General features: G+C 43.8%; 1 protein-coding gene across 5 annotated transcripts in view; it reads left to right on the plus strand.

Moving 5' to 3' along the window:
- The window catches only part of LOC124792313 (inositol-trisphosphate 3-kinase homolog), a 501,596-nt gene that overhangs the window by 453,391 nt on the left and 32,826 nt on the right, over window positions 1–15,379 (plus strand). The gene's annotated exons all lie outside the window — the stretch shown is intronic.

A 15,379-nucleotide genomic window follows, 5' to 3' on the forward strand; every position in this document is an offset into this window, starting at 1 on the left:
AGAAATAATAATAATAAATAATAATGGCAGATTCGAGGCGAAGCGTAATCGACTTGTGATCAGGATGATTATCTGTATACCAATACTCTTTATCACGTATGTGCATTATGTACATTATTTGAAATAGAAGTACCTTGGTATGACATCATTGCGATATGTGCATGAATTATCAATAAGTAAATGTTCTTTTCATCACGATTCCTTGTTATAACTTTATTGCAACTCACTATGAATGTACCACTATGATTATCACTATTATTATAGTTAGTTTCTGGAGAAACAAGATTTGTTGTAATGGTTCAAATGTTGGTGGAAGATTAGAAACAAATGGCGTGAGTTGAACGCAGTACAGGAAGACTTATAGTCTGCCGCCTTAGTGTGAGATTCTGCTGGTCTGCGCTTTTTTTCCCCTCTGGCTGTTAGATATACCAATAGAGCCACTTTTTAGCGCTACTCTATGCGCCCGCAGTTGCACACTAAGAACGCTGGTTAGCTTACCAGTCGGTGCAGCAGTACTAGTTTTAGCAATGTGTCGTGCGCACGCCTGCTGCATTGCAAACTTTCTCAAACGATTTAACAGAAACTATTCGGAAAAAAATTGATTCTTTCGTTACTTACACCCTCATATGTCAGATTCATAGTGAACTGGCTATCTTTTCTGTAGCGCTCATAGTTCTGCGATGTTTCAGAACTACACAATCCACAACACGAAATTCAAGTTGTTTCCAAAGCAAAAAACTCGCTATGCGTTTACATTTCACGCACTTTAGGTCATACATTGCTGCGTATAAAAGCCAGCTAACATGCTGAATTTTTCTTTAGGAAGAGGTTTGTGTCGATCTCCAATCTCCAGAAGATGGTTTTTATGTAGCGCGCGAACAATACGGCGATAGTGAATCACTCATAACATCCCTCATATCTTATAAATAGTTGAAGACATCGAAACGAGTTTTTTTTGCAAATGTTGCCGGTTGCGCTAACCAACGCTGCTGCTCGACGACTCGTGCAAGTCTTGGGTGGTACTCGAAACGCTCGTAAAACTTGGGCCTCGATATGTCGAAAATGCTTGGGTAGAGGATAACGCCAGAGCAGCATTTGTCACGTCTATGGATGTACTGCGAATAAGCGAAAATATATGGAAATCGCTTACCCGTTGGGTATACATTTCCTCCGTAAGTAAAGCTGACCTTAACCCAACGGTTGGTTTGATCATCGCAGTTTGTTTACTAAGCATGGTTCTGTTGGAGGTGGTATGCCTTCCTCCGACCTTTGGACTGACTTACCAAGCCATTTACAAGGGGGCATTCAGCTTGAAGGGGACTCCGAGTTGCGATGCAGCTTGGCATTTCACTTGCTTATATCACTGTCAGAGTCAAAAGAAGTGAAAAATGCAAGAAAAAATCTTATGACGTACTGAGAATCGAACTCCAAACCTTCGGATTTGTAATATGGAACTTATCTGCCGAGGTACCGAACCACACCACGGTATGGCTAACGGAACAAAATTGCTATATTGCTTTCACTCCTGCCTCAGTTTCTTTAACGATAATGGCAGTACTTGCGTTTTGGGACATTCATGCTAGAGCAATTGTTGCAAGTCTTTTTTGGCATGTTTTAATAAACATGCGTATATCTAATGATGCAAAAAATTGTCTTGAGTGCTATTAATTGTTTTCGATGCAGTTTGCATAATCATTTAACATTCCATTTTTATGACAACGCATACTTTCCAGCTCGAAATTATTTTTGGTGTGTAAGACGTTTTTGCAATCGAAGGAGAGAGATAGAAAAAACATTAATTCTCGTGGTGAGTTTATGTAAAACTGCGCTTAAGCTGCTCGTATTTACTATACCACAGCTGATTGACAACTAAAAGTCTACTTTCATGTTATGAGGAAGCTTAGGGTGCGAAGTTAAACACAAAAATGCTTTGACGTTTATCTTAGGCGAAATTTTACATATTGGATTTGCTTCATACTGCGATTAATTCAAAAAGATGAAGATAATGTGCTTATTTAGAGGAATTTAGCGTACATCTGATCATTAAAATGTTGTTTTTTTTCTTTACATTTTTCATAATGTGATATAATTTGAAGCATGAAGCCTAGGCTTTCTTTCACTGCTGTCTCACAGTAAAGAATATCCTTCTATCGCGCTACCTTCTTAATTTTTGCGTATCGTTGTATCACCGACGATTACATGCTGCCTTCCATACTTCCTGCAGATAAAACACCTATATTGGTGAACGTCTGTTTCTGCCAAACCTCATAGCCTGCCGTAAAAGACTATAAAGTATTCACAAATAGAAGAAACGCATTGTATCCCGCGATAAACGTGCTGCAAACAAGCACACACTACCTGACTTCTTCATGTATCGTAGCGTAAGCTAAAAATCTTTACGTTGAATTACGCTCTGCTTAGATTGGAGAGGTTATATCTAGTTCATTTTCTTATGTTTATCATAAAAATGCCTCTGTTCGGCTTGTCCATTTTTTACCTTTTTTCGTCGTCAGTCGGCAGCTTGAGCGTCACAGTCGTACGATGAACCCAGTTGAACGAAGACTGGGTAGTCAGAGTTATTTTACCGAAGGACCCATCCCAAGATTCAGTTGACGTGATGTAAGGTAAGCCAAAAAACAAAATCGCGTGTTCTCCCATTTCTGTTTGTTACCCAATGAAATACACTGCTGTTACTAAGAACTTCTTATAGATCATACCGTTCGAAACAGCTTTGTTCCGATAATCAGGATTCAAGTGATTTCATTGTGTTCAAACTCATAAGCTTACGGACAGAACAAGAGTCTGTTTCCAAACAGAAACAAACCTCTTGAAGAGTCTTGGCAATGGCTGCAACTCGCTGAGACATGAACTAAACGATAGTCCAGGTATAGGAAACATCGGTTTTCAACGTCATCTGCTTAAAAACTGGCACACGTCAGCTAATCCTTCGCTTGCTGAAATTTACATGTTACAGGGATACTTCAGACACTGCTTTTCCGTAGGATTTGTGGTTACCAAGGAGTCGAAAATATAGCAGAAGAAAAAAATTACCACTAAAAGCGACAGACTCGTCTCGTGAGAATTAGCAACTGTCTGGATATTTACTATAATTCTCAGTTACACTTGTAAATTAGATTTAGTGAAAACTTTTACGTAATTATACCTTCTGTAATTTTAACAAGACCCCTCTTTTTAAACTTTTGACGTTCTTCTCCCGCCCTCCCCCGCCCCCCAAGCACACCCCGCTTCCTTTTTCCCTCTCCCAATCACTTTCACTTCATTTCGCCCTCCCTCTTTCCTTCCGACATATACCTATTTAAAACACTGACCACAGCTGCAGAACGACACAGTACTCTAACGTGTGGTTCTCAGCAGACAAGGCAGGTTGCTGACGCAACTACTTAGATAAATCCCAAATTTATGTACGGTTCTTTTTCTATTTATTGTAAAATATTGACACATACGTAGTTTCACTTTGTTTCAGATCTGAAAATGATCCTGAGTGATCGAAACATATAATCTAATTAAAAATTGCTGCTGATACTGAACAACAAATGAAAATTTTCTTAAAAGTTATGTTTTGCGGTTAGAGAGGCTACGAATTTGAAGGATAAAGCAAATGACTCGATGGACAGCATCATAAAAAAATGGATAAAAATAAAAGAGAGAGAGAGAGAGAGAGAGAGAGAGAGAGCGCGAGCGAGCGCTACTCTCCACATGGTGAAGAAAACGTAGCTCTGTACTGTTACAAGAGCAGTTGAATATATGACGTTGTCCTGGAGAAATCATAAATCTCGAAGCAAGAGCGCGTAACCCAGGTTTCCTTCCGCACAAGAACAGTTCATTAACGTCAGCACAAGCAGAGAGAAACAAACTTTCACGCGATGTTTCGGACAATACAAACACGACTGCAAAAAAGAATTTCTTCCAGTTTTGGCTTTGAGTTTGATGTCCTGTTAATAAAAAATAAAAGAAATTGGTTTCTGATTTTGTGTGTGTGTGTGTATATGTGTGTGTGTGTGTGTGTGTGTGTGTGTGTGTGTGTGTGTGTGCGTGGATGCATGTGCGCGTGCGCAGTGAGCGAGTAGAGAGAGCTTAACGGTCACAACGGGGAGTTGAAATGCTCGATTTCGTGACCCGAACCCTAAGTCCACCATATGGATACGAATATTCATTGACGTTACAGCAAAGCCATGATGGAAAATCATTGATGTCACTGAGCGGACGTACGTTCGAAATTGTGCACATGACGGAGTTATCTACGAGTTTGCTTCGTTCGTATGGAACTCGTCACATCAGATAACAGACTGGTGTAAGTGTTCTGCGTATCGTTGACGCAGAAGGAACCTGTCAGACTTTCGAAACTCTTCGTTGTTTGGCAGTGTTTGTGCCTGGTGGTGTTGCAGTACAGCACGTGCCTGGAAACAGAGAGCTCGCAGTATCGAATCCCAGCCGGACCAAGGAAATTTTCGGCCCACCTTTAATCTAGCCTTCATCTCTCAAGTTGCGAGGAGTCGCCCATAGCGACAAGTGGTTCGGATTCCACGTTAAACTATCGGTCCTTTTGCCTCGGTTGTGTAATTGGGGTAAGTTAGGGTCGCGCAAGTCGCTGACGTGGCTTTCGATTGAAGGGCTTTCACCAGGCTGTTATTATTATTATTATTATTATTAATATCATTATTTGTGAAGGCTGACCGTAACTTCTGTTGGCATGCGTCTATAGCTTCTCTGGAATGCGAAAGTGAAGCATAGCGTTTATACCGGTGTAATATAAAATATTGGAGCGTCAAGTTCATAATTTCAGCCTCCTTAATTTCTGATCTGCTAGTTGCCATTTCAGATAACCACGTAATTCATGTAAATTGCCCAGATTTATATCATTGAAGTAGGGTCAGTTCCCCCCCCCCCCCCCCCCCCCCCCCCTCTCTCTCTCTCTCTCTCTCTCTCTCTCTCTTGCAGAGGCGCGCGCATGTATTTTTTAATGGAAGAATGTTGCTTTTTTGTTACTGCTGATAGTGTTTGTCTGCCTGAATTCAGATACATTTTAAAGAAAGAGTGTAGCACTGATGTGGTGTAAGTTAATTCTTACAAACAGTAACAAAATAGCAATGACGCACTGTTAATGACGGTAATATCGTCATTATTGGTTTAGAATGACAGATTCTCATCAGATGGGCGTTCACGATTATTTTTTCATTGAAATTACGTTACATATAAGACGTCGACTGTTCCTGGCTGTGGCGAAAGTTTCCTTGGGAGAACATGACTGCACGAATTTATATGATAAAAATGCTATTTTACTTAAATGTGACTTCTTATGAGCTTTTAACAGTTGTTCGTAGATGCTCTTTTACTTTCTATAAGAATAAACTTGTATTTTTGCTCAGCTGCGGTCTCACTATGTCAATTTTCAAAAAACTGGGAATACGAATTCTGTTCATGCGGAATAATTACAGTTTATCCCTCGAGGTTAGACTTCACAGTGAGTGCTGCTTGAACATCTGCTCACGATGAATATAATGACTTTATCTGGGTATCTCCAATCGTTTGTGAACCAGAATAACTCAGAAGCCAGCCAGAGGTAATGTGACCACAAGGAGTTAAGAGCGATGTCCATGCTTAGCCAAATAACTAATCAAAACTGATTTGCGTGCAGTCACTTTATCTTCTTGGTGTACGCTATGATTACTTTACCGTTAATAACAGACCGAGCAGTGTGGAGTAGCAGCAGCAGTGTATACGCACCTGCACCTAGCGAGGTGGCGCAGTGACAACACACTAGCCCCGCATTCGGGAGGATGGCTGTTCAAATTCCCTTACGGCCATCTAGAATTTGGTTTCCGTGCTTTTCCCTAATTCTATTGAGGGGAATATCAGGTTGGTACTTATGAAAAGCACACGGCCAGTACCCTCCTCCATCCTTACCCTAATACGGGCTTTTGCTCATGATTACGTTTCTCGTAGCATCCCCTTTAAATTGTACTTCACATCAAAGGCATAGACAGGGTATTTCTAAGTCCTTGCATTAAACATCCAGGGCTGATAGATCACAACTTTTGTTACAAACAAAATGTTCGCTGACGCTTCCCGGTTACACTAGCCGTCAAGTCGTGCTATACTCCAGGCCCACCTACATCCGCAGCATCAACTATATACATGACAATTTCGCAATAATGGGCATGTGGTTCACACAGAGCTTATAGGTCAGGGGATGCCTCTTAATATCGTGTCGGACCTCCTTTTGTACGGTGTAATACAGCAACTCAACGTGGCTTGCACTCAACAAGTCGTTGGAAGTTACTTGCAGAAACAGTGATGCCTGCTGCCTCTGTAAGCGTCCAAAGCTGCGAAAGTGTTGCTGGTGTAGAATTTTGTACACGAAGTGACATCTTGATTATGTCCCATAAATGTTCGGTGTGATTCACGTGGGGCGATCGCGATGGCCAAATATTCGCTCGAATTGTCCAGAATGTTTTTTTGACCAATAGCGAACAATTGTAACCCAGTGACTTGGCGCATTGTCATCCATAAAAATTCCATCGTTGTTTAGCACCATGAATGGCTGGAAATGGTCTCCAGGTAGCCGAACATAACCATTTCCAGTCAGTGATCGGTTCAGCTGGTTCAGTGGACGTAGTCCATGTAAACATATCCCACACCATTACGGAGCCATCACCGTCTTGTGCAAACTTTCTTAACAACTTGGGCTCCGGCTTCGTGGGGTCTGCGCCACACGCGAACCATATCATCAGCTCTTACCAACTGAAATCGGAACACATCTGACCAGGCCAGGGTTTTCCATCGTCTAGGGTCCAACTGTTGTCACGTACACAGAGACGCTGAAGGAAATGTCGTGTTGCTAGGAAAGGCGCTCGCCTCGGTCGTCTGCTGTCATAGCCCATTAACGCCAAATTTCGCTGCGTTGTGCTAATGAATACGTTCGTCGTACATCCCACGTTGATTTCTGCAGTTTTTTCATGCAGTGTTACTTGTTTGTTAGCACTGACAACTCTACGCAAACGCTGCTGCTCACGGTCGTTAAGTGAAGACGACGGCCACTGCGTTACCCGTGCTGAGAAGTAATGCCTAACATTTGGTACCCTCGGCACATTCTTAACACTGTGAATCTCATAAAATGAATTCCCTGACGGTTTCCGAAATGGAATGACCTATGCGTCTAGCTCCAACTACCATTGCGTTGAAAATCTCTTAATTCCTGTCGTGCGACCATAGTGAAGTCGGAAACTTGTTCACATGAATCATCTAAGTACAAATGACAGCTGTGCCAATACAGTGCCCTTTTATAATTTGTGTGCACGATACCACCGTCATCTTTGTATGTGAATCTCACTTTTGTCGCCTCAGTGTCTTCTGCCCTGTCACATTAATGTGACAACGTCTCAGAAACCTGAATAACCACTATTTGCAGTGCGAACCCCTGCTAGACGTTCAGGAAGGGAGTCATTGAGGTTCTAGAAGGTACCGACTAGTATGTGGAGTCTTGCCAACTCTAGTGCCGTGGACATCTGCACTCGGTTTCCCAGTTGACGTGAACAGCTGGATCGAGGTGGTCCCAGAGATTTTCGATTGGATTGAAATCCGGGGAGTTTTTTGGCCAGGGAAGTGCGGTAAAGTCATCCTAGTACCCTTCGAACCACGTACGCACACTGCGAGCTGTAGCACTATACATTGTCCTGCTGGTAGATGCCATCGTGCCGAGGAAAAAGGAACTGCATGTCAAGTTGCGGTATTGGCGTGAAAATCCCAGCCTTCGTTGCCTATGAACAGCAGTCAGCACGAGTGCGTGAACCAGGCGCCTGCCGCGGAGGCCCATACGCAGCAACGTTCGCTGAATGGTCGTTGAGGAGACACTGTTGGTAGCCCCCCTTGGTTCACTTGGGCGGTCGGTTCCTCAACAGTTGCACGTCTGTTCGCCCATACACACCTGCGCAGCTGTCATTCACCTCTGTGGTTTCCTTAGTACGACAACGACTGCACTGTTGTCCGCATCCCCCGACGTGCGCTGTATACCCTTCACCGATAATGCTGCTAGTCGCCGTCTGTGAGTAGCTATTCCACGTTGACATAGAAGATAGGCGGTGGACGCATTAAAGTTACTACACCATGTTTACACCATTATAAGCCTTAAACTCTGCCAGATTACGACAAAATAGTCCGAACTAGTTGCAGTAAAATAAAGTTTTACTGCAGCTTCGGTCGAAGAAAGGCAGCAGCATACCGCCTACATCGGGACCTTGACTGATGTTCAGAGCAATTTTCGAGGTGATGATACCTCTACTTGGCAACAGATTTTTGGCGGTTCATGTAAAAATGTATTCCCTGAGTATCGCTAAAGGTACTTCTGAAACAGGTCGTCATCCCGTCCTTCACCCATAGGCGTACGTTCTGTCTCGAGTGACCAGGGGAATAATCTCGCTCTGTGGTGAAGTCACGGTACTCACATTTGGAAAGAGCCGCCTCCATATATCAGTTCGCCATTATTTTTCCTCAACTACTTGAGGCGAATGCCACAACAGTGCCCTTCGAAGTGCGCCTTTCTGCCCCATCCTTGGAACAGCACCCCCTAGTTTTATGCTCCGACCGTGGTGATTTCTTCTAATGAACTAGACGTAATTATTTCGTCCTTTCGGCCATCCTCGCAGTGAGCCGACAGGCCGAAGCTACAGCACTCGTCCCGTCGTTTTAAACCACACACAAACGTTAAAGACATTGATCGGTGGCAAAGAGCATCCATAAATTGAATCTGTGGCCATGCGAGGATGTTGATGTGTCGTTATTAGCTGCGTATGGACGCCTTTGCGAGTTTATTAAAGAAACCGCCGAATTCTATGATTATTTGTCCAGGTTAAAACCGCTATCTCTGTTAATTAAATTCCTCGCAGACGAATTTCAACTGCTTCTTCTACCACCGAGACCAAAAAGGATGAAGGCGACGCTAGAGTTTCGACATTTTTATAACGTATAGTGTGACGGGTATCGATACAGTGTTCTGCCACAGACGATTTATTTGGCTGTGACATCGAAGTGTACCTGCGGTGCTCCGTGCATCTATGGCAGGTTGCACGAAAGGCCACACTCGCAGGGAATCTTGTAAACCACAGCCTTGCGGAGCTTCGTGTCATCTTTGACGGAAATCAAAAGTGCTGTCGTCTTCGGTGGAGGGCGATAAATCACTCTGCGTCAGTTGTTAATTGTACCACTACGCGTTTCGTGACTCTCACCATCATCATCTACATCTACATCCACATCCATAATCCGCAAGCCATTTCACGGTGTGTGGCGGAGGGTACTTTGAGTACCTCTATCGATTCTCCCTTCTGTTCCAGTCTCGTATTGTTCGTGGAAAGAACGATTGTCGGTATGCCTCTGTGTGGGCTCTAATCTCTCTGATTTTATCCTCATGGTCTCTTCGCGAGATATACGTACGAGGGAGCAATATCCTGCTTGACTCCTCGGTGAAGGTATGTTGTCGAAACTTCAACAAAAGCCCGTACCGAGCTACTCAGCTTCTCTTCTGCAGAGTCTTCCACTGGAGTTTATCTATCATCTCCGTAACGCTTTCGCGATCCTGTGACGAAGCGCGCTGCTCTCCGTTGGATCTTCTCTATCTCTTCTGTCAACCCTATCTGGTACGGATCCCACACTGATGAGCAATATTCAAGCAATGGGCGAACAAGCGTACTGTAACCTACTTCCTTTGTTTTCGGATTGCATTTCCTTAGGATTCTTCCAATGAATCTCAGTCTGGCATCCGCTTTACCGACGATCAACTTTATATGATCATTCCATTTTAAATCGCTCCTAACACCTACTCCCAGATAATTCACAGAATTAACTGCTTCCAGTTGCTGAGTTGCTATATTGTAGCTAAATGATAAAGGATCTTTCTTTCTATGTATTCGCAGCACATTGCACTTGTCTACATTGAGATTCAATTGCCATTCCCTGCACCATGCGTCAATTCGTTGCAGATCCTCCTGCAGTTCAGTACAATTTTCCATTGTTACAATCTCTCGATATACTACAGCATCATCCGCAAAAAGCCCCATTGAACTTCCGATGTTATCCACAAGGTCATTTATGTATATCGTGAATAGAAACGGCCCTACGACACTCCCCTGCGGCACACCTGAAATCACTCTTACTTCGGAAGACTTCTCTCCATTGAGAATGACATGCTGCGTTCTTAAGGCGAAGAGTTATGTGGCTATGATCTTGGTGAATTTTCTACCTGAAGATGGTGGCGGCCTCCCTTTCTTTTCCGAGCAGTCTAAAAGTGACTGGCGTAAGTCGTTTTTTTTTTCATCTAATTTCTGAGTAATGTATGTTTATTTTGGTAGGTAGTTGCACCACATAGAAGGAAAGCTTCTGTGAAATCCGAGTGGGTTGCATATGACCCGATGGCGGCGTTTGCGTCAGAGACGCGTTATCTGGGAGGTCGCGGGCCCTTCTGTTCCAAACTGTGACGTCCGTCCGATAGAGAAAAGAGGAGGGCCTGTTTTATGCGTGCTCTGCGGGAACGGCGGCGCCCCGCGATGCGATGCGCCCCGCCTCTGCTGTCGGCCGGACGGACAGACCGAGACCGCTACACGCGGCCGGGGTAGGAGCGCTCGCACGTCATCGCGTCCAGCCGTAGCGGACGTCCGAGCAGTGCGCCAGTTTCGTCCACGTCCGACGCACCTCCAGGCTCTGGCAGCGCAGACCGACTGGCGCCTATATGCTGTTCTTCGCCCCGCTGCGACGATTGTTGCTCCGTGGTAACGATGCGAATCAATCTCAATGTTGGCAACCTTATGGGGGCGTTTCCAGCGTTTTCATTGGTATGGACGTGCAAGCAGCAGACTAAGGTACTTGCAGCAGTTCAACGTGCGTTCGTGTGTGTGTGTGTGTGTGTGTGTGTGTGTGTGTGTGTGTGTGTGTGTGTGTGTCCTCGGCGTTATTGTATAACGCTCCCCCACCCGATTCTTTAAAGAATTGAATTCCCGTTTGTAAAACGGCATATCTCCCGAATCATATGGCGTACAATGGCGTAATATTTTAGGCACGTTCACTGGTATATGTGGATACGGCTGCAAAATGTGTTGGGAATAGAGTTAGTGGCGAAGAAGTGATACATCAAAACGTCATTCCTGACTTGCAGTTTTACTGCATGAACAGCGAAAGTGTAGTTAGCGATAATAATTTTTCCTTGAATCATTTTGTAGGGGGTGGCAGCGAGAAATGGTTTCGAAAAGAATTGAAATGATATGTAAGGTTTGTTGGAAGTCGCTAAATATTCTCAGTCTCAATTATTGGATGAACTGTTTTCCGGATAATTTGCGCGCCTTGAGGTACGGTGCACTGTTTCAAGTGTAGTACTTGCCTTATTGTGTTAAACTTTTAACTTAAGACCATAGCTCTTAACGAGTGGATTTTCACAACAATGTAAATTTTTAAATTCGACCGATAACTACGAAATACTGACAGTCATATTTTTGTTGCCCCTGCAAGCCGTTAAAAGGCAACTTTCAACTAGGACCTGCGCCGGGTTAGCCGTTTAGTAATGTAGATTAAAAATATAAACTATTTTTGACCCACGTTATGCTTACGGATGTTTAGCCGAGTCTTTGATACCGTTTTTCCGCGTATACGCCTAGCAACGCAACTCTCAGCATCTGAAGAAGACGAACTGGCCCGTTCGTCTAAATATCCAGAGAAATGGAATCAACAACTTTGCTGACTGGACGCCGTTACTCAGTCTCGCCGAGGAAACTTGAGAGTTAGTATCTTTGAGAAGTCATTAAGGAGGATACGAGTTCGCCAACCACTTGTCTCGTCCCTGAAACACACTTTAAAATATAGTAGTCTTATATTACGAAAATTTAAATAACGTCGCCATCAAACTAATATATTCACTCACCATTATTTTCATTAGCAGTATGAATCTTGTTTGATGATGATGTTTTTAGGGTTCCGTGCCTCAATCTGTAACAACGGAACCCTTACAGGATCTCTTTGTTGTCCGTCTGTCCGACTTTTAAGGACCGTTTTTCTCAGGAACGAGTGGACGTATCAAGTTCAAATTTATGTCAGATATTAAGGTCTATGATTCCTTGGCGGTGTAAAAACTGTAAGCATCTAGGTCAGTGCAATTAAAAAATACAGCCGTTTATGTCACTATTTTAATAATTGAAAACTCATCCGTCTGAACACATAGAGTACTTACCGCTGACCTTGAATCATTAAATTTGGCAAAAAGCAAGGTTTCACAGCACAAGTAAAGGAAAAAAATCCGAAAAGTGTTAATTCGAAATTACATAACACGAAAAATATTTTTGTCCTTTTTTATCCGTCTGTCGGTCTGATAAGACCTTTATTTTTTTTTTTTTATTCTATCTTTTCAGGAACGAATAAACGCGTGAAGTTCAAATTTATGTCACATATTAAGGTCGATGGTCTCTTGGCGGTGCAAGATTTTAAGCATCTAAATCAGTGGACCCAAATGTTGCGCCTTTTATTCACATATCTAGAAATTCGTAAACTCACTCATCAGAACCTTACTGTTGACCTAGAACCATGAAATTTGGCAAGAAGAAAGCTTTCAGAGTACAAGTAAAGGGAAAAACTCTGAAATTGTTAATTTTTCTTTTGCCATTTGTTATCCGATTTCAAACTTGAAATTAAGACATTCTTGAAAGTCTTGGAGACAGATATCATACCAGTATCAATGTCAATAGCAGGCAAAAATTGTCAATATCCTCGATTCCCGGAATGGATACAGTGTCTATGTACACATAATTAAATTCGTATGGAAACCTCAGTGCGCCTGTCCTACACGCACCTAGCCAATTTTTTGTTTTCCTGTAACAACCATGTTTTCGTACTATTTCTATTTTTACGTGCGACTCGTTCCAGAATCCTGTCAAGCTGTAATGGCATGCGGGAGGACGTGTCAGATGCTAAGTCAGTCGCCAAAATCTCAAAGATTTCCCTTGTTCGCACCAGTTGGCACTTTTCCTTTGCGAAAAGTGTGTGGCGTTGTGTTTTAAGTACTTTGTCAGAGCATGTCTGAGAGTGTGCGTGAATGGTCGAGCAGGGTGTGCGCATACCGATGAATGTGCCTTCAATGCTGCGGAGTGGGAAAACGTACCGAAGATTAAAGATCTCTCTCTAGTGCCGTCACAAGCTGTTTGAGATAACAGCGTTGTCACTCCATGTGCACACTTTGCGTGACTGGACTTAGGATATAATTCAGTGTCGTACTTATGTTCTTCGCGGCGTGGGGGGGGGGGGATGAAAACTACGCTGGTGAACTGCCGAAGAGTTTTAGTATGATGTGAAAATCAGTTATAATTATTCCCGCGGCGTGGGGGGGGGGGGGGGGGGGGGATGAAAACTATGCTGGTGAACTGCCGAAGAGTTTTAGTATGATGTGAAAATCAGTTATAATTATTCCAGTGTGTGTGGGATTTTTTAGACACTTTCGGAAGTTTCGTTACAATCATTTATTTGCACGAATGGTGCACAAGCTTTGTGTGTGTGTGTGTGTGTGTGTGTGTGTGTGTGTGTGTCTTCTAGTCGGAAGTTGTGAGCTGTTTGTTGGACCCGCTGTCTGACGGTGTAAGACGTTCAGTTTACTCCAATTACCCGTGCGAGCAGGAAGAGCTCTCCCTTCCGCAGGAACCATATCGGTGTGGTTTGCGGTGAAAGGCGTTGCGACAATTGACGACACTAGTGCGTCATTGGAGGGTCCTGTTCCCGGACGGCTTCTGCGCAAGCGGCATTGCGGTACTGTGCGGTTGCACCTGTGCGTGCCCCTACGAAACTTAATCCAAGCGTACAGCCGTGCCCTATCTGAAATACATGTCGGCACGCTGCTCAAATTTGTGCTGCAGCCTCCTTCCTTCTACCCCTCCCACCCACCAACTCGTTGTCTCAGGTTAGTAATGACGGTTCGAATATCTCCTCAAGCGCGGAAATAGGTCCAGTGAGCGATTAGTTACTGTACCCTTAAAATAAATTCCTGTGTGTGTGTGTGTGTGTGTGTGTGTGTGTGTGTGTGTGAGTGACATCAGACGGAGGAGCTGTGTGGGGCCGCATACACCCCATGCCGTTATTAGAGATTTTGGCATGTGTCGTATCCGTTTTTGGCGGAACTAAGCAAGTTAGGGGTAGCCTAGGAAGGAAGTAACGCAATTTAACACTTCAACTTGTGTGTCGATGCCAGTGACAGTATTGTGGGGACAGTTTGTCATTGCAAACACATCGTAAAACTGTCAGATGCATTGGCGGATCACGCTCTTGCATCGCCCTGTTTGAAATAACGGTAGTTTTCGTTGTTAGTTCTCTGGGAGAGAGCATTGTAGTATATTAGTCATATATCTATCTGAAGGTGTGGTTTGGAGGAAAATGAGCCCAGTAATTCGCGTTGCGCTAATTGCACACCAAACTCGTGTTCTCACTTCACGCTGAGGTTCTTGGTGCAACAGGTGAGGATTTTAAGAACTCTTAAGGTCGACAGTTCTGCAAGTTCACGTACTCCGATAAATGTCGTCATGCTTCATCAAGGTGTAGCAGGGAAGAGGTATATCAGGATAAGTCTCACTGGCAGGCATCAGAGTGCAACACTTAGTTGCTGCACGGACGTCGAGCAAAAATATCTAAAATGGTCAGTCGATGCTCTACCGTTACTTTGTCAACTTTTAGTTTGAGTTCGTGTACAGCTTTCTGAGTAGATTGTGCAGACACAGCAGTCTGAAGTGCTAGTGCTAAATGCCGTAACAACTTTCTCGGCCTTGTTACGATACACCACATACTAAAGTTTGAGGAACGGGATGGAGCCATTTTGTTTGTTCACGGATTGAAAAGCACTTGGCGCTGACTTCAGTTGAGGATTCAAATAGTTCTGTATTTCACAGTGGTGCTGGTGCCATGCGAAATGTATCAGTCGTGTGATATGCGTTGTAATTCCTATTGTTATACCCGTGTACATTATAAGGGATACAATCAGGTTTGAATCGAATCCTTGCGGAAGGCACATTCATACTACCAAGTTTGAATCGGTTTCATTTTCTCGTGGTATTGTCATGCGTAATAATATAGAACACCTGGCTGCTTCCTACTCATTTGTTGATTTTTCATTAAATTAAACCGCGTAAGCTTTTAATTTAAACGCCAGCTCGTCCATGATCGATAAGCATTTTCGCTGTTTCCGGAGTCAAACTTTCATCTTACACCAGTCCTTATGTTGCTTGTCGAACCCGGGCACTAGTACGGAGCCGCGCGGGGTAGCCATGAGGTTTGGGGCGCCTCGCCACGGTTCGCGCGGCTCCCCCCGTCGGAGGTTAGTGTCGTCCTCCCTCGGGCGTGTGTGTGTGTG

The sequence above is a fragment of the Schistocerca piceifrons genome, chromosome 1 (genome assembly GCF_021461385.2).
Source record: "Schistocerca piceifrons isolate TAMUIC-IGC-003096 chromosome 1, iqSchPice1.1, whole genome shotgun sequence".
Taxonomy (NCBI): Eukaryota; Metazoa; Arthropoda; class Insecta; order Orthoptera; family Acrididae; genus Schistocerca; species Schistocerca piceifrons.